Consider the following 23078-nt stretch of genomic DNA (forward strand, 5'->3'; position numbering starts at 1 on the left):
ACCAACGATCACAAATGCTTTCACTAAACTGGATTCACTTCTCATCACCCCAAATGATTTAGGTTCAAATGCCCCCATTGTCCTATATCCCTTCCCATGTCCCTCCCAACATTGGTGCCTTCTGATGTCATAAGGACCAGAGTCAGGCATCCATATGCACCCCCTCAAAGCATTTTAAGGGCTCTGATCCTCATGTTGGTATAAGTACTTAACCCTGTGCTTGTGTGAAGTAGAGAGTGGATGATGTCTGTAATTTTGTATCCTCCATAACTTGCTCACTACATCCTGGTTCCAGACATGCCTGAGAGCTTCCTACACTCTCTTTCCTCTTGCTACATTGGCCAGATCAATTTTTCCCTTAATAGTTACCCTTCCAAAGCTGAGCAGACCAGGGCTCAGGTCATTAAAGTGTTTACCTCACAAGCATGAGCACCTGAGTTCAATCCCCTAGAACGAACATAAAAAGGAGCCAGGGACATATGTTTCTAGGGAAGTGAAGAGAGGTGGGTTTCTGAGGCCCACTGGCCAAACAACCTAACCTACTTGTATAGCCCCAGGTCAATGAGAAACACTGCCTCAAAAACCAAGATGGATGGATGGTGTCTGAAAAAGTGAAAACCAGGATTGACATGTGGCTTAAGCAGACACACAGACACAGGGGACGGGATGTTGTATAGGGCTCATAAGTCATATCTAAGAATCCATGTGGTTTCTTAGTAAAGAAACCATGTGCTCACACTCAGCATCAAAGAAGCTACCTTTTGCTGCAGATAAAGGCTGTTACAGGAAACCATGACTCGTCAAAACGCAGACAATAAATGACCAGAGAGTGGCTAGCCTGAAATGGCACATCCATAGAAAACCCCTAAGCCCAACACTCAGGAAATACCCCAGAAGTGGGCACAGATAGATTGTAAGAGCCAGAGAACCAAGACAGTTGCTGTACCAGAGCAGGAATGCTGTTCCAGTGAATGCTCAAAAATATGGCTTCCTGCGTACAACTACACCAGACAACACAACAACATGGATAGGGAAAGACTCACAAGGCTCCAGCCTTAGCCAAAGAGCTACAGGCAGTCAGACTGCTAAGAGAAGGAGAGTTAATTTTCTTTATGGATGGCCCTGATATATCAATCAAATCTAAGTGGTCATCTCTAAACCCATGTGTATATTGGACAACACTAATTGGACTCAGTAGATTGTGCACCATCTACGTGTATGTATATAACTTATATTATATATAAAACTTATATATATATAACATTTATAAAAGAGAATATGAATTTGATAGGGAGATATGGGGTAGCACTGGAGGAGCCAGAAAGGAGAGGTGGATTGGTAGAAATGATGTACATACAGTGTGCTTATTATATATGACAGTCTCAAAAATAAGTAGTTCTTGGAATTAAACAAATCTTTAGGTCTAATTAGGGTTCATCAGAGCCATCCAGCCTCTGTTTTGATCAGTCTTCAGGTTCTTCACAGCACACAGCTTACATATGTATGGCCACATTCCCACAGGATTGGAAAGAGCAGGAAAATACAACTGGATGGACCAGAGGACTGCCCATCACAACTTCTCATGGATTTGCATGCAAGAGTTCTACTAAAGTTCTGAAAGAAGATGGCAGACTCACTCCACACCTACCGCTACCCCTGCTCTGAAGTTCTCCAAGTGCGTAGTAACCATGCTAACACGTGTGTATCACAAACCAGAGGGATGGAGGCAAGTTTGAACATGTACACTTCACACACAATGAATCAGTTTCCAATCCAATTATAGGAAGTTAATAAGTGGTCCCATTATAGCAATTAGCACTATTAGTAGTGGGTGATGTCTGTAATTTTGTATTCTCCATAACTTGATTACTACATCCTGTATTAGTCAGGAATGGTTTCCTGTACAGCCAATTCCAGACGACTGAACTTTCTCTAGCCTGGAAGGTCACAGGCTAGAGTCTCTACTCATCTCTTTTTCTTTGTTCTTCCTCCATTGCCTCATCACTGCTTCTCAGGCTCCGTGAACTCTTGACCTGTTTCGTCCCTTCTGACCCCTTCCCAACAGCCTCTCTGAATGTGAGAAGATCTTTATCATGTTTTCTGGGGATCTCTTGAACTCAGGGTCCCAAGATTTACCCCATTACCCATTTAAAAAATGTGTATTGTTAGATTTATTTTGACATGCTTTTTTTTTTCCTGAACTTGGTGTGGGGCTTTTGGCACTGGGTGTTTCTCTGATGTCAACATGGCCTGACCTCCTTTCTCAGAACCTCTGACAAGACAGAGGTGGAATTGTCAGAACACTCGGGTGACCACACCTATTGGCAAGCAGAGGCAAGAGACAGGCTGAACGCAAATGTCAACACCTCTCATTGCTTGTCCTGTGGATGAGATAGAGCAGGTCTGAAGGATCCATTTATGGGTCAGAGAAGAGTGGGCTGCTCTTCCTGCTTTGTGCAGTCTCTCTGTACACCCATTCCTAGCTCCTGATGTCCTCTTCTACTCTACAAGTCCTTTGTATTAGTCAGAACTCTTAAAGGAACAGAACTGATTATATATATATATATATATGCATATAATATAAAAATTTTATTTATTTATTTATTTATTTACTTATCATATTTATCCTATCAGTATAGTATATCCTATTTAATACATACATACATGTATATTTGTATGTATGTGCTCTAGACTATATATATATATATATATATATATATATATATATATATTCAGAGTAAAGTCAGTCTTTATAACAATGGCTGTCTCCTGACAAAAAGTCCAGAATCCAGGAGTTATTCAGTCCTCAAGGCTGGATGTCTCTGCTGGTCTTTCAGTATACATTAGAATCCTAAATAAATAAATAAGCCCTAAAATAAGCCTAGAAAGCCTTAGCAGCAGACTTGGTAAACTTGCCAGCAAGAGTGAGAGGAAGCAAACCAAAGGTAAAAAGCTTCTCTCTGCCACGTTGTTATTTTTCTAATGTTGGCTGCCAGCAAAAGGTTTGGCCCAGATTTAAGGTTGGCCTTCCCACCTCAAATGATCCAATAACGAAAACTCCCTCTCGGTGTGCCCAGTTGCTTGGGCTTTAGTTGCTTACAGATGTCGTCATCACACCACCAGAGACAGAGCCCATGGTAATTACTCCTCTCATTGCTGGAATAAAATCTCAGTGCCTTAAGGATGGAAGAGTTTATTATGGCTCACAGCTCAAGGGCACAGCCCACCATGGCAGGGAAGGCCTGGCAGCAGGAGAGTGGGAAGGTTGGTCATGCTGCATTTCCCAGTCAGGAAACAGAGAGGCGAGTGCTGCTGTCTGCTCACTCTCTCCTTTTCACTCTGTCCCAACGAAATGACGTCACCCACAGTTAAGGTGTGTCCTCCCTACTCAGTTAGATCTCCCTGACAACACCGTCGCAGACACATCCAGAAAAATCAGTGGTGATTCTGGACAAGATGAAGAGCCACAGAACCCACATTTATGATTCGGTAGCTCATGCATGTATAGAGTGGGAACTGGTCAAATTGAAGTAATTAACATTTCCATCTTATTTCTCTGCTTGGACACTTCAGCCCCCCCCCCCTTTTCCTATCTACAACATGGTTATTGTTTGGTTTTGTAGAGTCTCCAAAGGCTCATATATTTGGTTCTTAGATGATGTCACTATGTGGGAAAGTGATGGAAATTTTAGAGTGTGGAGCCTAGCTTAAGTAAGTAGGTTGTCCCTCTTTGTCTCTCTGTTTGTCTGTTTCCCTTTCCCTCTACCCTCCCCATCCCCATCCCTCTCCACTCCTCTCTTTGTCCACCATAAGACAAGCAGGCTCTGACACACACTCACAGACTTCTGCTGTCATGGTATTCTGCCTCATTATGAACCCCAAATCAACAATTCCAAGGACTATGAGCTGAAACCTATGAAACTGTGAGCCAAAATAGAAGATTCTACCCTTTAAGTTGTTTGTTTTCAGCAACTCGGTTACCCCACTATGCCACTGAACATTTAACTGTATCCCTCCTACTGACTTACACTTTCTACCAGTTCTCTGGTCTTTCCCCAGAAGCCTCCCAGCTTCTAGTAATGAACATCCCACTCTCTCCTACTTAGAAATCAACTTGTTAACTTTCCCATCTGGGAGAGAATATGAACTTTATGCCTTTCTGTATCTGGCTTATTTTATATAACATTAATATCTTCCATTTATTAAATTTATGAATTGTAGTAATAATACATTAAATTTATATTAAATCTTATAAATATAGTATATTAAATCTATTAATGTATAAATTTTAAATATAAACAATAATACCAAATGTATTTATTTAATACTTAAGTATTATATGTTATGTAAGAAAACAACTCTTAAAGTTATTTAAGAGCACACAAGACTCCCAAGTATAGATGACAAAAGACAATCTCATAAAAATCACTTCTTACTATGATAATTCATTGGAAAGAAAATATTAATATTTGCTATTTGATACTAATAATATGTAACATTAATGTTTAAAATATTAAATACTATATTGTGCAATACTCCACTAATGACTTTCTTTTTATAGCTAAATAATATTCTGTTGTGTATATGCATCACATTTCTTATAATTTTTTTAATCACAAATGAACACCTAAATTGACTCCATATATTTTAGTTATTGTAAATCAAAGTGCAATGGGCCTGTGATTGTCTGTCTGGTGACTTTACTTCCTTTGCCAATATATGAAGAATTGGAATATATGGATCATGGCTGGGGTAGATCTGGTTTTGGGTTCGACACTCACCACACTGATATCTACAGTGATGCCTTTTTTTTTTCTTTTAATAAAAGCCATTCCTATCAGGATAAGAGGATATCTCATTGTGACTTCAAATTGCATTTCCATGATGGCCAGTGATGTCAGACATTTTTCACACATATTTGGCCATTTATATTTTTCTTTTGACAATTTTCTACTTAGATCACTTGACCATTTTTAACTATATTATTTGGGTTTTCTGGTGTGTGTATGTATATGAAAGAGAGAGAGAGAGAGAGAGATTAATTAACATTTGCCAGATGAATAGATAGTTTGCAAGCATTTCTTCCTGTTCTGTAGTTCATCTCCCCCCCCCTCCCGCCTCCACTGCGCAGTTTTTTAGTTTGACATAAACCCATCAATCACTCCTGTTCCAAATTTTGTTTTGCTCTCTGTGTTTTTTGAACTCTAACCAAAAATACTATTGCTAAAAATTAAACAAACCAAGCACTTAGCTGAGCAGTACTAGTGCAAGCCCTTAATCCCACCACTCCAGAGGCAGAGGCAGGAGAATTGCTCTCAGTGCTAAACACTGGCCAAAGGCAGTTTAGGGGAGGAAAGGGTTATTTTTTTCTGACATCCCTGGGTTGCAGTCCACCTTAGCCCTAAGTCAGGGCAGGAACACAAGACTTGAAGGCAAGATGCATGGTTGTTCCATGAGCCAGCACCTCCAGGAAACTCACACAAATACAGCAGAAACCAGGGCAGAACCCTGCTTGATGGCTGACTCTCTGGCTAACTCATAGTTATCAAGCATTTCATGCAGCTCAGGGCCACCTGCTTGGGAATGGTAGTGCCCATAATGGGCTAAGCCTTCCTGCATCAACTAGTAATCAAGGTGCTCCCCCACAGACATGCCCATAAAACAATTTGATGGCAACTCCCCAACTGAAGCTTCTCCTCTCAGAAGAATCTAGGCTATGTCACATTAACAATTAAGTTAAATGTGCCACTATGACCTGCCCATAGTGAGGCACAATAGTACCATGAAAGGCAGTCTGTGTTCTGGTTGAGCGAGGCTTACACCAGAGACCCAGTAGAAAGTTCTACAAGAGAAGGAACCATGAGCTACACTCCCAGACATTAGGCTCCTGACACCACAAGTCCTCAACTCTGTAATCCTGTGGCTATTGGTGTGGGGAGCAGGTGTGGCGGCAGTCTCAAAGGCGCCAGGGACTGCAGCTAAGTCTTATGACTTGCACCTGACTTCCTCATACATCTGAATATAAGCCACAAACATCGTGAGAGCTGCGCAGGTGTACCAGGTTACTGGCGAAGCCATTTTGGTGGAGATATGCCCCTTGCCCTGATTAGCTGAAGCTGCGTACCTGGTGAGGTGATGTGGCCTGCTGTGAGTGGATGGGAACTGATAGTATATAAGAGTGAGAGGCCCAGGGCTCGGGGTCTTTCGCCTACACAGTCAATGCTCTCCCAATAAACGTGTGCAGAAGGATCCTATTGTGGTGTCTTTCTTGCTGGTAAGTCAGGCGTCCCACATATTGGTCATGTAAGCAGTGTCCCTTAGCTCCTGATATTCTGGCTATACTCCACCCCCACAGTTACCTGGTTACAGCAAGGTAGCCCAGCCCACTATAAAAAGGACTGCTTGACCCCTCCTCTCTCTCTCAAGTTTTTGTTCTCTCTCTTGCCTCTCTAACTCTGACCTCTCCCCCCACCCATTTCCACATGGCCATGGCGCCTCCTCCCCCTCCCCCTCCCCCTCCCCCTCCCCCTGTACAATAAAGCTCCAAAACCTTGGACTGTCTCTGCTGACCAGAACCCTCCGTGCTGGAGCAATGGAGCAGGTTTCTCTCTAATGAACCATGCGTCAGCCCACCAAGCCAGACTCTCTTGTCCCTGCTGTAAACTGCCAGAGGTTTCCCCCTACCCTCCTCCTTTTGGCCCAGAGGCTAGAGTCTGCCTGAGGTTCTGTTCCCAGCAATTCCACAATATAGAGCCGTCTGGGCTGTCTGAGAGGGAGAACCTGACGTCCCTGGCCTCTGTGTGGTCCAGGGACCCCCAAACAGGCTCTTCTGTGGTACCCAGTGGTCTGTGGTATCCGAGAGTTGGAGCCAGGGTTCTGTGGCCTGTGAGGCTCGACGCCTGTCCCACTGCAGTTCCGTGGGGTCCCGTGGCTTTGTTTCCCCTGTCTGGCACCCAACAAGGAACTATAACCTGGAACTGTGAGCCAGCACAACCTTTGCTCCCTTAAGTTGCTTTTATCAAAGTAGACCATTGTAGCAATAGGAAATGAACTAAGATATTAGCCTTCACTGAAGATATATTCTGAGCACTGTTGTTGAAAATCATGTGGCATAGGACACATGGATTTACTTTTCGGATCTGTCGGTTTTTATACCCACACCATGCTGTCTCTGTTACTGGATTATGACTTGAGACCAGGTCTTATGCTGCACCTAGCATTTCTCTTTTTATCTCAGCATTTCTTTGGCTATTTGTGGTCTTGTCTGTTTCCATATGGACTTTTTCCCATTTCTATAAGGAATACCATTGGTATTTTGGTGAGGATTAGAATTAAATTTGTGACTCACTTTGGATAACATGGATATTTTAACAATATTAATATTATATCTTCCAACGTTTTTCTTTCTTTGCTATCTTTTCAAATGATCTCATGTAATTTTCATTGTAGAGAACATCCACTTCCTTGAGTGAATTTATTCCTAGGTATTTCTGGTAGCTATTGTGAATGTAGTTATTTTACGGTTTCTTTCTCAGCAAGTTCATTATCAGTGTCTATAAATGCTACAGAGTTCTACATCTTGTTCCTCTACTGGATAAACCTATAATTTCTAATGGTCTTTTAGTGAATTCTTTAGGCTCTGTATAGTCGAATCTTTAAAATATGTGGAGATAAGGCTGTCGACCCATGCATACAAAAAATTGATTTTCTCAGAACATAACTGGTAATAGCTTACAGTTGTCCAGAAGCCTTATCTAAGCAGAAGCAACCAATGAACACATATACGGTGTATTGTCTGATACTAAAAAAACAGGCAAGGACTATAAGAAGTTATCTTTTACTAGGATACACAATTTATTGAAGAGCGACACTGTGCATGCTGAATAATCAGGGTATGCTAACAGACTTCTAAGTAGGCATCACCACACAAGCTCACCACAGGAGCAGCAGGAGGTGGCTATGAAATTATTACAGTAGTACAGTATTACTAGAATTAATTTTATGTTACATCTTTGTGTTCATGTACATTTCTCTTCACTGTAAATGGCACCAAGTAGGGCACATGTTTATGTGTATGAGTTTCAATACTATTTATTTTTGCTAGCCTGAAAGTTCCTATGTAGACCAAGGTAGCCTTAAACTTGAGATTTGCCTGCTTCTGTCTTCCAAGTGCTGGGATTACAGGCATATATCACCATGCCCACCAGCAAGTTTTGATAAGTGTGTGCATATGTTTTTGTTCTTGTGTACATGTAACATGTATGTGTACTCATGGGTATGGAGGCAGCAGGGCATTGCCTGTGTCAATGTCTTCCTTAGTTGATCTTCTACCTTCCTTTTTAAAGACAGTGGCTCTTGCTGAACCTAGAGCTCACTGATTTGGCTAAGCCAGCTAGCTAGCTAGGAAGTCACAGGAATCCTCCTGTCTCACATCCCTAGCACTCCAATGACAGATACTTGCCACTAGGGCTGGATTTTTATTTTTTTATTATTTTTTTTTATGAGTTCCAGAGAATCCAAATCCTCATGCTTGTTATCCACTGAGCCATCTCCCCAGTGACATTTTATCTTTTTATAATACACTTATGTATAATTAATGGTAGTATTTTTGTACTTATTGACACACTTAACTTTTATGCTTATAGGCTTTATAATTCACTTGTAAATCTTTTCAAATTGTTGCAATACTCAGAAGGAAATTTTGCTTATCAGCAGATTTGTATAATTGCTGTTCAGGGGTCAACTGTTTATATGGTCATCCCAGCAACAAACAGATAATCTGGATCTCTTCCTTCTTATTTTTTTTTTCATTGCATTACTTGTGTGGAGGGATGTGCACCGTTATCCATGGAGTCAAGATAAGGGCTTCAGATTCCCTGGAGCAGGAATCACAGGTGGTTATGAGCCACCAAATGTATGGTGTTTGGGGACTGGACTCAGGTCCTCTGGAAGACCAGCAAGCCCTCTTAACTGCTGAGTCATCCCTTCAGCTCCCTCCCTTTCTCTTTATATGTCCTCACCTTCCTTTTCTTGCCTTACTAAGCTAGTACATTTAGTAATAAATAACACGGGTGAAAATGGATGCTGATAACTATGTCTTGCTCCAGATCTTAGGGAAAATGATGTGCACTATTCTGACTCTGTATGTTGTCTGCTGTGGGTTTGTGACAGTCTTTGCTATATTGAGGCTTATGCCTTCTTCGAATAATTTTCACAGAGTTTTTACCATAAGGAGATGCTGGATTTTATTGCATTCACACTCCACATATTTTACTGTTATCACTCAGTGCAGTGTCTGACGTTGTAGATAGCCAGTAAGTACTTGGTAAATGAGAAAATAGGATTGGGTGCTCTTACAGTTTGGATGTTGTCAGGCCTGATTGGAAAATCACTTTTCCAAATAACGTTATCTTCATTCTAGAACCTTCCTTATCCTGATCATAACTTCTACTCTACTGTAAAAGCCATCAGGGGAATTTAGTGGTATCCCTCAAGCATCTTTATGATGGTTCTTCTTGTCAGTTTGGAGGGATTTAGGATCACACGAGACAAAGGCACCTGAGAATGCATGTGTGGCGGTTTCTAGATAGCAATAGCTATAGCAGGAAGACCCACGGTGAATGTGGTGGCACCATCTCACAGACTGGGATGCTGGACTGCATAGCAAGGTGAAAGTGAGCAGAGCATCTGTACTCCCTTCTCTCTGCTTACTGGTCACTGACTCTGCTCTGAGACCCTTAATTAACCCTTGACCCTGCTATGGAATTGCTGTGCTAGTGACTGATGTGGACTGAGGGTCTACTAAATTGCTGCTCCTAGTGTTGCCTTGCCTCAAGTGCAGATTATACAGATTCTTTCTCCCCAGTACCAATACCATGCTTGCACTGCATGGTGCCAGCAAAGCAATCCCCCGAGGATTGAGAATGAGCATTCCTCAGGAGAAGATCCCATACGTTGATACCTGAGACTCTCAAAGCAATCAGTGAGTCAATGATGGGTGGAGTCACACCTTGGCCATGCTTATTTATTAATATAAGTCATGCTTATTTATGTGTGTCTTTTGCTCACTAATCCTAAACCACTTGTCGGGATCCTGAAGATGAACTTGAGAATGTCTCTGGTCATTTTATTTGTTCCTCTTTTCAGTAGTCATACTGAATAAATCTCCTTTCTCTGCTTTTCACAAATGCTTATCTATTTAACCAGTATACTGAGGATTGGTGGTTGAACCTAGTTCGTTGGAATTGCCAAGGTCCAGCCCCTGACCCTGACAACTCTGGTAACAATCACATCTCAAAAAACTCTAATCCAAAAGAGCTTACTTTCTGAGATTTTAGATAGCTATGAATTCAAGAGGAGCACTAACCAATCCAGCAGAGCAATTTTTTTACAGTGAAATAAAAACTCATGAAAAAAATCCATGAAGAACAAACTTTCACATTTTGATTGAAGGCAAAAATCCTATACTAACATGGTTCACTTCATTCAACTTCCCTAGACTTAGCCCAAATGAAGTAACTTCTACAAAGAAGTCTCTATAATAGTAGAGAAGATTAAAAGTTCACTGTGGACACTGTGGCCCTTCTTAGAATTGGGAACAAAACACCCAGGGAAGGAGTTACAGAGACAAAGTTCGTAGCTGTGATGAAAGGATGGACCATTTAGAGACTGCCGTATCCAGGGATCCATCCCATAATCAGCTTCCAAACGCTGACACCATTGCATACACTAGCAAGATTTTGCTGAAAGGACCCAAAGATAGCTGTCTCTTGTGAGACGATGCCGGGGCCTAGCAAACACAGGAGTGGATGTTCACAGTCAGCTATTGGATGTATCACAGGGCTCCCAATGGAGAAGCTAGAGAAAGTACTCAAGGAGCTAAAGGGATCTGCAACCCTATTGTTGGAACAACAGGATGTACTAACCAGAACCCCGGAGCTCTTGTCTCTAGCTGCATATGTATCGAAAGATGACCTAGTCGGCCATCAATGGAAAGAGAGGCCCATTGGACTTGCAAACTTTATATGCCCCAATATAGGGGAATGCCAGGGCCAAAAGAATGGGAATGGGAGGGTAGGGAAGTGGGGGGCGCTATGGGGGACTTTTGGGATAGCATTGGAAATGTAATTGAGGAAAATATGTAATAAAAATATTAAAAATTAAAAAAAAAAGTTCACTGTGACTGTTCCTTGGGAGCTATGAACAGACATCTACTCACTCTGAATAGGATTCAACAGCATCACCTCTGGTAGAGTAACATATCATTATGGATAGTGTAGTGATCTGAATATGCTTGGCCCATAGGAAGTGACACTATCAGGAGGTATGGCCTTGTCAGAGGAAGTGTGCCAGTGTGGAAGTGGGACCGGGGAGTCTCATATATATGCTCAAGTCTGGACAGTGTGACACAGAGTCTCCTCCTGGCTGCCTTCAGATCAAGATGTAGAACTCTCAGTTCCTCTAGCACTATGTCTACCTGCATACTGCCTTGCTTGCTGTCATGATAATGAACTGTACCTCTGAAACTGTAAGCCAGCTCCAATTAAATGCTTTATTTTGTAAGAGTTGCTTTGGCCATGGTGTCTCTTCACAGCTCAAAACTCTAAGATAGGATAGCACAACCGGCCAAAAAAAGATCATTCCACCCAAGGGTAGTATGGAGAGCCAGTGAATTTACTGTGGTTACTTAGAAGTCCATGAGTAGCCGGGCGTGGGGGCGCACACCTTTAATCCCAGCACTCGGGAGGCAGAGGCAGGCGGATTTCTGAGTTCGAGGCCAGCCTGGTCTACAAAGTGAGTGCCAGGACAGCCAGGGCTACACAGAGAAACCCTGTCTCGAAAAAAACCAAAAAAAAAGAAGTCCATGAGTTACTCAAAGGCTGTTTCATAACCAAAGAATCCGCAATCGAATAGATAAAAAGTGCACTGTGACTGTTCCTTGGGAGGTATGAACAGACAGACATCTACTCACCCTGGCTAGGGTACAACAGTATCACCTCTGGCAGAGTAATGCAATATCATTATAGATATTGTTTGAATATGCTTGGAAAGTCAGTAGAACTGGGGCTGATATGGGAAATAAGGATTGGCCCCTTTAAGAGGCCATGCTCTTTGCTTCCCCACCCAACCTCAGGAAGAGGGTTGTTTCTGGCCCATCCAGAGGACTTACAACCATGACAACTTGATAATGACTGATGAGTGGGACCAATAAGGGAAAAGAGTACCTTCAAGGAGAGGACTCCAAGGACCGAAGTCTCCTTCTGGAAACTCCCACTTCTGAATAGTTTATTGTCTAGGTTCCTTTTGCTCTCTCCATGGTTGTTGCCTTCAGTGATCCCCATGTCAGCAGCCCTCCTCCCTTTACTCTTTCTTTGCTTTTCTTGTGCAGCCTGCTCCCACTTCCCGAAGCCTACTCCCACATTCCTTGCATCACTGACCCAACTCTAAGCCTATCACTCACCTTTTCTATGTAGATCTTCCTTCCAGGACATATCTCTTTGTCCTTCCCACAGAATGAACTCAGTGGTTCCCCTCGACAACTCAACCAAGAGACCTTCCCTTAACATTTTGGGGCTTCATCTGGGATTTAAGACTCAGGTGACACACACAAGCATGGGTGACAACTTGCAAAGCTTCATCCCTGAGGCTCCTTGCCCAGCTTGAAGGCAATTCTTTAGAAGAGTCCCTCTCCCCAGCAACTGTTTACTCTGCTAACCTTAGGGAGGGGCCTTCTAAATCTCCTAAGTTTTTGCCTTTTCAGCCCTTGTGAATTGCATGAGCTTTCTGAGCCTTGTGAATTGTATGAGCTTCATGGGGATTGTAAATTATATGAACGTCACAAAACTAGTAAGTTCCCTTAGCTTCCTTAGAGGCCTTAGCCCAAGAGGGGATGCTTCAAGTTAGAGAAAAGTCATCACACAACAAGAAAGTCTAATACTCCTTGATTTGCCTCAATCATCCACAATTTTAGTGACCTAGCATATTTCTTTTACTGCTTAGCTTTACAAATGTTTTCATGAGGAATTACTGTTTCAGGGAGGTTGACCTCCCAGGTGTTGTCAACATGGTCCTCTTTGTACCACTTGAGTCAGGAAGGATTTGTAAACAAGCACTACTGGAAATCCTTTTTTTTTTTTTTTTTAATCCTGGCATCAGCAGTCTGTACTAAAATAACTCCATTCTTAATGAAAGAAAAGCATTCTGGAGAGAGGTGGAGCCTGTGCACTATGCCAGAGGAGATCTCATTACTGCTGGGAGCTTCTGAGGCAGATCAACTCCAAGAGGCACATGAAAGCCTTCTCCTAGCCCTGTGTGCAACCCTAGGAATACAGACCTTGATGATCAGCTAATAGCTGGTGCCACACCCTTGACAAGGCTTCTGGAATTTCCAGACTCCTTCTCTGCCTGGACGTTGGTTTCTCAGTAACTGAAGGTAAGAAACAGCACAGCCAGGGCTGTGGTGACTCAGAAAGTAGGTCATCAATATCTTTGAATCAAATTACTGAGGCTAATTCCTGGCAGCAGACACTACATCAAGCAGGACTCTGTATTTGTTTTTTCTTTCTTTTCTGGGATTACAAATACAAAGTGTTGAAATGTTCATGTCTCTTTCACCCTGAACAAAGAAAGGGCAGAGAACTTAATATTATTCATCTCTACGAATGTCTTAGTGCATATAAAATTCAAGGCACTTTCTAACGGTAATTTCCATGAAATCAAACTGACAAGGTTGATAGTGAATTATCCTTGCTTTTAGAAACTAGAACAGTCTCAGAAAGAAAGAGTCAGTTCATTTAGATCTCAGCTGAATTTTCCATGTGGCTCACGAACTATATACTAAGCAGAAGTTCTAATAGGATCACGACTCTACAGATGCAGGCCAAATACAGACTCCAAGCAAAACTGTTAAACTGTTCCTGGTCACAAGCCTTTTAAATGGTTGTAATAGGGCTGTGGGTAAAGAGCTTTGAGAAGCCAGGGAAAGCCAGACAAGGAAGCATCCATCTGTAATCCCAAAGCTCTTAGTGTGGGGTGGGAGGTGGGCCTAGGAGAATCCATGAAAGCCCAGAGACCAGCTAACCAGTGTCTACAGCAGTGACCAACAAGAAACACTGTCCCAAAGGTGAGGACCCACCCCCAAGGTTGTCTTCTATTTCTGTGCAGGTGTGTCGGATTGTGCATGCCCACATTATTAAGTAAGAGTGGAAATGGCTGGCTGCAAGAGCTGGTTTTGTGTAGATAGGTACTGGGACATACTTCTGGTGATCAGGTCACTGAATGCCAACAGCCACCATGGCAGGAGAGACTGGGGTAAGAATTCCAACAGCAGTTCACTGAACAAAGGGAAGTCCTTGATGACATAGAAACAATATTCCTCTTACATAAAGAAGAAGGTTAAAATAGCAATGAGGGCCGCTGATATGGCTCCATAGATAAAGACACTTCCCATGAAGCAAGCCTGATGACATAGCTCAAGGCCTGTGACCTACATGATAGAAGACAACTAATTCCTACAAGTTATCCTCTAATACCTATGTGTATGCCATGGTGAGCTCTCTCTCTCTCTCTCACACACACACACACACACACACACACACAGATGATAGGTAGATTGATAGATAGATACATACATACATACATACATACATAGATACATAGATAGATACATAGATAGATACATAGATAGATAGATAGATAGATAGATAGATAGATAGATAGATGCATACATACATACATACATAATAGATAATGGATGGATAGATGGTAGACAGGAGAGCATATAGATGGATGGATAGACAGATGGATGGATGGACAGATGGATAGATGATTAAATAACATAAGAAATCAGCAAACCCCTGTACCTGCCTATAGTAAACAAGGTGGGCCATGACTCTTCTCTGAAGCACACATCCATGCTTCATGTCTTTTCTATAGCCTCGGTCTCCTAACGCTGGTGCTTAACTTACATTTTAAAATGTCTTTTAAAAAATTCCAACTGTGGTTCACACTAAATTCTACTCTGAGGCCTAGCTAGAGATCCAGTTTAATGGAGCTCCTCCAGGTGCCTTGGGTGACAACATGCAGCTATGCCTCTGACATTGGCCCTGCTGACAACTCTTACAGGCACTGTGGTGAGCCCTAGGCCTACCTGCCCTTGATCATGGCCCAAAAAGAAGGAATCTCTCACCATATCTACCTCCTCCCTGTCTCAAACTTCTGACCCTCTTCCTTAGCAAACCAAAACTGCATTGAGGGACTAGAGAGACGACTCAGCTCTTAGCATCCCTCGCTTCTCTTGCTGAAGACCAAGTTCAATTCCAGCAATCATAAAGGGTGCTTTACACTGCTTGTAACTCCAGGGAGTCTGATGCCCTCTTCTGGCCTCTATGGGCACCACACTCACATGCACATACCCACATAAGTAAACAATAAAATGCTTGAAGAAAACAAAGCCCATTGATGGGTTTCTTTAATCTAACAACAAAACCACTCTAGAGTGTTACCATACTCTAGAGAAATCAAATAATATTTGTTCCCATTACATATTTACCCTTAACAGCCATAAAATTATATTGAAAGAAAGTATTTAATGGTATAGAAACAGTACTTATGACATATAAATAAATAAGTGAAAAGTATTAGAAATCATGTGACAAAGAATCCTGATTATGTGGAAATGTGTGTGTCTGATTACAAGAAGTGGGCAGGGATTTTGAAGTATGTTGTTGTGTTGTTGTGTTTCTGTGTTTTCCTTCCTGTGTCCATCTGACTGGGGCAAGGCTTTGTTGTACACACCAAGAGAAAGAAGTGCTGGGGCAAGGCTTTGCTGCACACACCAAGAGAAAGAAGTGCTGGGGCAAGGCTTTGCTGCACACACCAAGAGAAAGAAGTGCTGGGGCAAGGCTTTGCTGCACACACCAAGAGAAAGAAGTGCTGATGGTCAGCTGTATTTTTTTGTGTGTTTGTTTGTTTGTTTGTTTTCGTTTAAGACCGGGTGTCTCTATTTAGCCCTGGGTGTCCTGGAACTCATTGTGTAGACCAAGCAGGACTGGAATTCACAATGATCCTGCTGCCTCTGCTGTTTAGCATTTGATGTTTGTGGTGGTTTGAGTAAGTATGGCCCATGATAGACTCGTGTGCTTGAAAGCTTGGCCCATGGGGAGTGACACTATTAGGAGGTATGGCCTTGTAGGAATAGGTGTAGCCTTGTTGAAGGAAGGGTGTCACTGTGGGGTTGGTTTTGAGGTCTCTGATGTTCAAGCCATGCCCAGTGTGGCACACAGTCTCCTTTTGCTGACTGTGGATCAGGATGTAGAACACTCACCTACCTCCAGCACCATGTCTGCCTGCATGCTACCATGTTTCCTCCCATGACAATAATAGACTAAACCTCTGAACCTATAGGCCAGCTCCAAATTAAATATTTTTATAGGAGTTGCCTTGGTCATGAGTCTCTTCACAGCAATAAAACCCTAAAACAATGTTCAAAAGGGATTTTACCCAGAAGATGAGTTTGAAAGCCACAAATAGATAAAAGAGGACTATTCCTTTCCTAGAAAGGTTATTCCTCTGGCACTGACTAACTTGTGTTTAGAAACAAGTTCTCTCATTGACCTGAAACTCCCTGACTCAGCTAGGCTGGCTGGCCTTTGAGCCCCAGGGATTACCTGCCCCACCTCCACAGCGGTGATATTATAACCACCACGGATCACTCTTTTTTAAAATGTGTGTGTGTGTGTGTTCACATCTGTGCAGATGCTGAGAGAGGCCAGAAGAGGACACCAGAAGCCCTGGAGCTGGAAGTAGTAAGCTGCCCAACATGGCTCCTGGGAACTAGGGCTCCTTGGAAGAGCAGCAAGTGCTCTAAACTGTGGAGTTATTTCTCTTCCACCATGACTCTTCTTATACAGGCTCTGAGGATCATGTTCAAGTTCCCATTTGCAACAAAAGTAACTTTAGAAACTGAGCCATCCTCCTAAGCCATGATAATATTTCTGAGACTACTGTGTTAATCATAATATTGTAAATCACCGGTAAAGTGACCTTTTGCAACCAGAGTATCTTTGTAAAATGAGGTCACAGGTAATTTCCTCTTTTGTAATGTCACCTTGCACAGTTCAGTTAAAAATTTGAATCTTTAATTGAAAATCTTTATCATGGGGGATACTCCAACACTGGGTAGATTCACTAACAAAACACCAAATATTTAAGAAATAAGAAAATCAACCTTATATACTCTGCACCAGATTGAAGAATATAAGGAATTTATTTTATTTTAATAAAATAAGGAATTTAATTTATTTTAAGAATATATGGAATTTATTTTAATTTTTAAAAAATGTATGGGTATGTGTGTATGTGCAGGTGCCTGTGGAGGCCAGAAGACGGTGTCATATCCACCAGAATTGGAGTTACAGGCAGTTGTGAGCTGCCTGAAGTGGGATTGGGAACCAAACTCCCCAGTCCTCTGCAAGAACAGAAAAGTGCTCTTAACCCCTGACCCATCACTCTTGCATACAATTTTAAGGCAAACATTATCCTGATATTGAAAGCTACCAAAGCATTTTGTGAAAGAAAAACTATAAATCGAAATCCCTTATGAACATAGATATGACTCCTTAAATGTTTTAAATTTATTCTTCTCTCACATATTACACCCTGAACACAGTTTCTCCTCCCAGTCCCCTTCTTCACTTCCCCTGTCTGCCCACCCCCCATTCACTTCTTGTCCCTTCAGAAGAGGGCAGGTCTCCCAGGAATGTCAACCAAACACAGCGTCTCAACTTACAGAAAGACTAGGCACCTCCCCTCATTGTAAGGTTGTATGAGGCAAGCCAGGGTCTCAAAGGCTCTCAAAAGCAGGCAAAAGAATCAGAAACACCCTGCTCCCTCTGTTAGGAGTCCTGCAAAAAGACCAAGCTACACACCATAACATATATGCAGAGGGCCTAGGTAAGGCCCAATATAGGCTGCCTGCTTGTCAGTTCAGTCTCTGTGAGCCCCTATGAGCCCAGGTTAACTGATTCTGTGGATTTTCTTGTGGTCTCCTTGACCTCTCTGGCTCTGAGGTGTAAGAGCCTTAATCAGCACACTAGCAAACACAACCAATTTGGCAAAGTATCTTCAAGCTAAAACTTGTTTACCCAGTGGCTTGACAGTAAAGATTCTGGGTCTATTTGACAGGCCTGAGTGCCCTCGTATATAATGACAAGTGTTCACAGTAACAGGGCATGCTCATTACATCACTATTTGTGCTAGAAGATTGGAGACAACCCAAGTCTCCAACAATAAAGGTCTCATTATATAGATTACTCCATAGTGGACAATGGGACACTGTACAACAATAATGACAGTAGTCTGTAATGACATGAGACATCTCTAAGTTATATTTGGTAAGTTCGAAAATCCCAAATACAGAGAAGTGCTTATATTATTCTGACTGTTGTGTTCCAAAGTGTACAAGTAGGAGACTAGGGAGACGGCTCTTTGTGTACGTGTGTACTAGACCGAGGCCTTCTGAGTTCAGATGCCAGGCATCCATGTCAAAAAGCCTGCTGCAGAAGTGCACACACACAAGGCCTCCTCCAGAAAGGCAGATAAAGGAGGATCCCCAGGGATCTCAGTCATCAGTGAGCTCCAGGTTCAGTGAGAGGCACTATCTCAAAAAACTAGATGAAGTTTAATAGAGGAAGACACATACAGTCAAACCCTAGCCCCACCCCAAGTGCACACACACATGTACACACACACACACACACACACACACACACACACACACACCAGACTGATATTTCCATTCAGGGTTTAATATCTTTATTTCCCTATCTACTGCCTCTACTAAAAACAAACCATGAAACAGAAATTGGCAGCAGAGAGTTTTCTTCACGTCCAGGCTCAGGTAAATGGAAGTGAAGAACATGTACCTCAGAGAAAATCTCCCCGGGTTTAAAGGGGAGAAGTGGGCAGGGGGTTATGGAACTCTTAGGTAGAAAATATGGAGTTTTGGACATTTTTGTGCTCCCTTGGAAGTTTAATAAGTAAAGACAAGATGTCTTCCAGAAGGCAGCACAGCAAGTGAGAAGGAACGCTCTTGCAAGTAATTAATGTGGACAGGAGCCCTGGAGGCTTCCTTCACCCTGGGTGTCAGTGCTCAGCTGAGGAAAGCCCTCACTCCAGATACACCATCTCTCCCTCACTCCAGGTACACCATCTCTCCCTCACTCCTGGTACACCATCTCTCCCTCACTTCTGGTACACCATCTCTCCCTCACTCCTGGTACACCATCTCTCCCTCACTCCAGGTACACCATCTCTCCCTCACTCCTGGTACACCATCTCTCCCTCACTCCAGGTACACCATCTCTCCCTCACTCCAGGTACACCATCTCTCCCTCACTCCAGGTACACCATCTCTCCCTCACTCCAGGTACACCATCTCTCCCTCACTCCAGGTACACCATCTCTCCCTCACTTCTGGTACACACCATCTCTCCCTCACTCCTGGTACACCATCTCTCCCTCACTCCAGGTACACCATCTCTCCCTCACTCCAGGTACACCATCTCTCCCTCACTTCTGGTACACACCATCTCTCCCTCACTCCTGGTACACACCATCTCTCCCTCACTCCAGGTACACCATCTCTCCCTCACTTCTGGTACACACCATCTCTCCCTCACTCTGGGACACCATCTCTCCCTTACTCTGAGACACCATCTCTCCCTCACTCTGGGCTTTAGGACAATGAGGGAAGCTGCTTTAAAAAACAAGATCAATTATCCCTGAGGAATGACACTTGAGATGGTCATCTGGACTATACACCCAAGCTGGTATCTTTAACAGCTAAGAGAGCTTGTTGCTTCTACCGAGGACCTAAGTTCAGTTCCTAGAACCCATATAATGTGGCTCATAACTGCCCATAACCCCAGCTCCAGGGGATCTGACACTGTCTTCTGGCCTGCCTCACACACAGGTGCATACCCACACTCAGATGTGCATGCACACACATAAATAATTTTTAAGTTTGTTTTTCACTTCCATCTTTCTACCTGTCTACATTTAATACAATTTCCAAAATGAGGATTCCATCCTTCCCCCCACCCCCTTCATGATACACTATTGTTCCTTTTTCACATTGGTTTTATTTATAGCCTGACTGTTCCAAAATGTATTTAATGTGGTTTTCAGCCAAACAACTATACAACAAAGTTAATGAACTAGAAAATCTGTCTCTACAACAAAGAGAGGAAATGACAGATCTGGGGGCTGGTGGAATTCCAGATAGAGCTTGGTGGCTTGGAGGGTGAGCTCACATACCTGTTCCATCAGCCTGGGTGCCAATGGATTGGATCTGGGTTGTGAGTCACAAGAGGGAGAGAACCGGTGCTTGGATCTACACCTGCTTGGGGGCTGATTGGAGAAAGCACTGCAGATCCCAGCAGGAAGTAGGCTGTGTAGCTAGCTGTGTCATAAATAAAGGAGCCGCTTCAGACACCATAGCCAGCCCAGCCAACGCCATCCAAAAATATCTGCCAGGCTGGGAGATGGCTCAGCAGGGAAAGTGCTCACTGTGCGAGCGTGAGGACCTGTGTTTGGGTCTCAGTGTGGCAGAGCACACCCAGAATCCCAGCACTGAGGAGGCAGAAACAGCCCTATTTCTGGGAGCTCAGTGGCCCACCCAATCTAGCCAAATTGGTGATCTCCAGGTTCAGTGATAGACTGTCTCAAGTAAACAAGTAGGAGGGAGCTGGAGAGATGTCTCAGTGGTTAAGAGCACTTGCTGCTCTGTTCAGGTTCTAGCACTCATCTTGGGCAGCTCACAACTATCTGTAGCTCCAACTCTAGAGGATCAAAAGTGCTTTGTGGGCACCTGGGTCCAACCAAGTACACATACAAAGACAGGCACAAATACACACAATTTAAAAATATAAACAAAGGAAAATTAAAGGTACGGGGTGGAAGAGGAAAATATCCTGATCTGACATTGACTTTAGCCTCTGCGTACACACACCTGAACAAAATACTCTCATACACACACCTGATACACACACACACACACACACAGACTCACAGACACACACACAGAGACTCTCTCACACACACACACAGACTTACAGACACACACACAGAGACTCACAGATATACACACAGAGAGAGAGAGAGAGAATATCATATCTGAATATAGTATTTACTGGTTGGTTTAAACAAACAAGCTTTGGAACATTAAGTCAGATAGTGAAAGCTAGCATGAGGGCAGTTTAGAAAGTAACCGATTGTTCTCCACTTCATGACTGTGGGTAATAGCAGAGGGAGATTGGTATCTGGACCGAGATCTGCCCTTCCTGCCTCCACACACATTTCCACTGTCCTTTCTTCTGATGCTGCGTTTTGTTAAACACAACAGACTCCACTTCTCCACCCATCCGGATGCATCTCATTGTCTACTAGGAAAAAAAATACAAATTCCATAAGCAAATTTAAAGCTCTCAGTAGTGAGGCCACATACTGTGGACATCCATTATTTTCCACCTAAACTAGCAAAGCTGTACTCAGCCTAATGGGGTACACTGAGGCAGAAAATTTCCGCTAAAAGTCAGGCTAATGGAAGAGTTTGGTGGACAGCATCAGGAAGGCAATGCATAGCTAGGTTTATAATGGAGCCCCCAACAGGGTAATATGAATTACTTTACAAAGAATGAGTGGCTGTTAGAAAGACCCAAGCAGTCCAGGGAGATGGCTCAGTGGGTACATGGGCTTGATGGCTAGTCTGGCAGTCTGAGTTTGATCCCCAGAGTCCACATAGTGGAAAGAGAGAACCATTTCTAAGAAACCATCCTCTGACCTCCACATGCACACCGTGGCATGTGTGTGCTTACCTATACCTCATGTACACACTCACAAACACAGACACACAGACACACACAACTACATAAAAGCAAATCCAAGACAGGTAGGATTTGATATGTTATGCTGGGACACAGAGGAACAGGAAGAGGGGCATCTGCCAGTGGGCATGCCAAGGAAGACACACGAGCCAGGATGGAGAATGGAATGGGTTCTTTGATGTAGGATGAGCTGAGTTCTGCTCAGGGCTCGGAGCCTGGCAGGGCTGCTGGAAGACAGCCAAGCTCCTTCCCCGAAGCGCTCCAGCTGTCTGGCAATGCTGCACTGTCTGAGGTCCCAGTGGCATGGCAACAGGATGGGACTAGAACTGTCCCATGGGAAGCTCTGCAGCAGTGAGTGTCAAGCATCAATGAAGACTGATTGGCATGTGACTGGAAGGAGGGGCTTGGATGGACTATGAGAAACTTGGAGAAGGGTTTTCACTTTATTCTGAGGAAGTAAAGCTGGCCATCAGGCATTTTAAACTGTTGTATTTGAGTACTCAGAAAACATCGTTAAGGAGCACTCTTGAAGGAGTCAGGAAGAGAAAGCAGAGAGATGTGGTAGAGAGAAAGAGAAAGGGAGGCTGAAGGCAGAAAGACAAGAATTCAGTGATCAGGCAAGTACGATCCTTTGGCAGCGATCATGATAGAACCTAGTAATGACAGTCAAGCCATTGGTGAGACTCTGTCACAGAGGCCAGTAAAATTAGTGACATGGATACAAGTGGGCGAGCCAACAAGTCTACAGATTCAGGTAGTAACAGGAAGTAAAGAATGGGTTGGGGATGCAGTTCCATTGGTAGAGCACGTGCCTAGAACGCATGAAGCCCCTGGGTTCCGTCCACAGTACAGCCTAAACTGGACGAGGCGGTGAATTCTTAGAATCCCAGCACCTGGTGCAGATCAGGAGTTCAAGGTCATTTTTGTCTACACAGCAAGTTCAAAGCCAACTACATGAGACCTTGTCACGAAACAAGAAAAAATGAAAGACACACAGTGTGCCACTGAATAAGGATGGGGGTAAGGAAAGATACTCTTCAAGGCAAGAAGGAGATGGTTTTGTGATGACTGCCGTTTCAATTATATAAGACACCATGTGTGGACCTTTACATGATCTGGGATTTGTCCACAAGTCTGGTAAAGATGGAGGGACAAGTACATAGGCACTGTCTGGAAGTCACTGACCTAAGTGTC

The sequence above is a fragment of the Mus caroli genome, unplaced genomic scaffold (assembly GCF_978045245.1).
Source record: "Mus caroli unplaced genomic scaffold, Mus_caroli_1 scaffold_1, whole genome shotgun sequence".
Classification (NCBI taxonomy): Eukaryota; Metazoa; Chordata; class Mammalia; order Rodentia; family Muridae; genus Mus; species Mus caroli.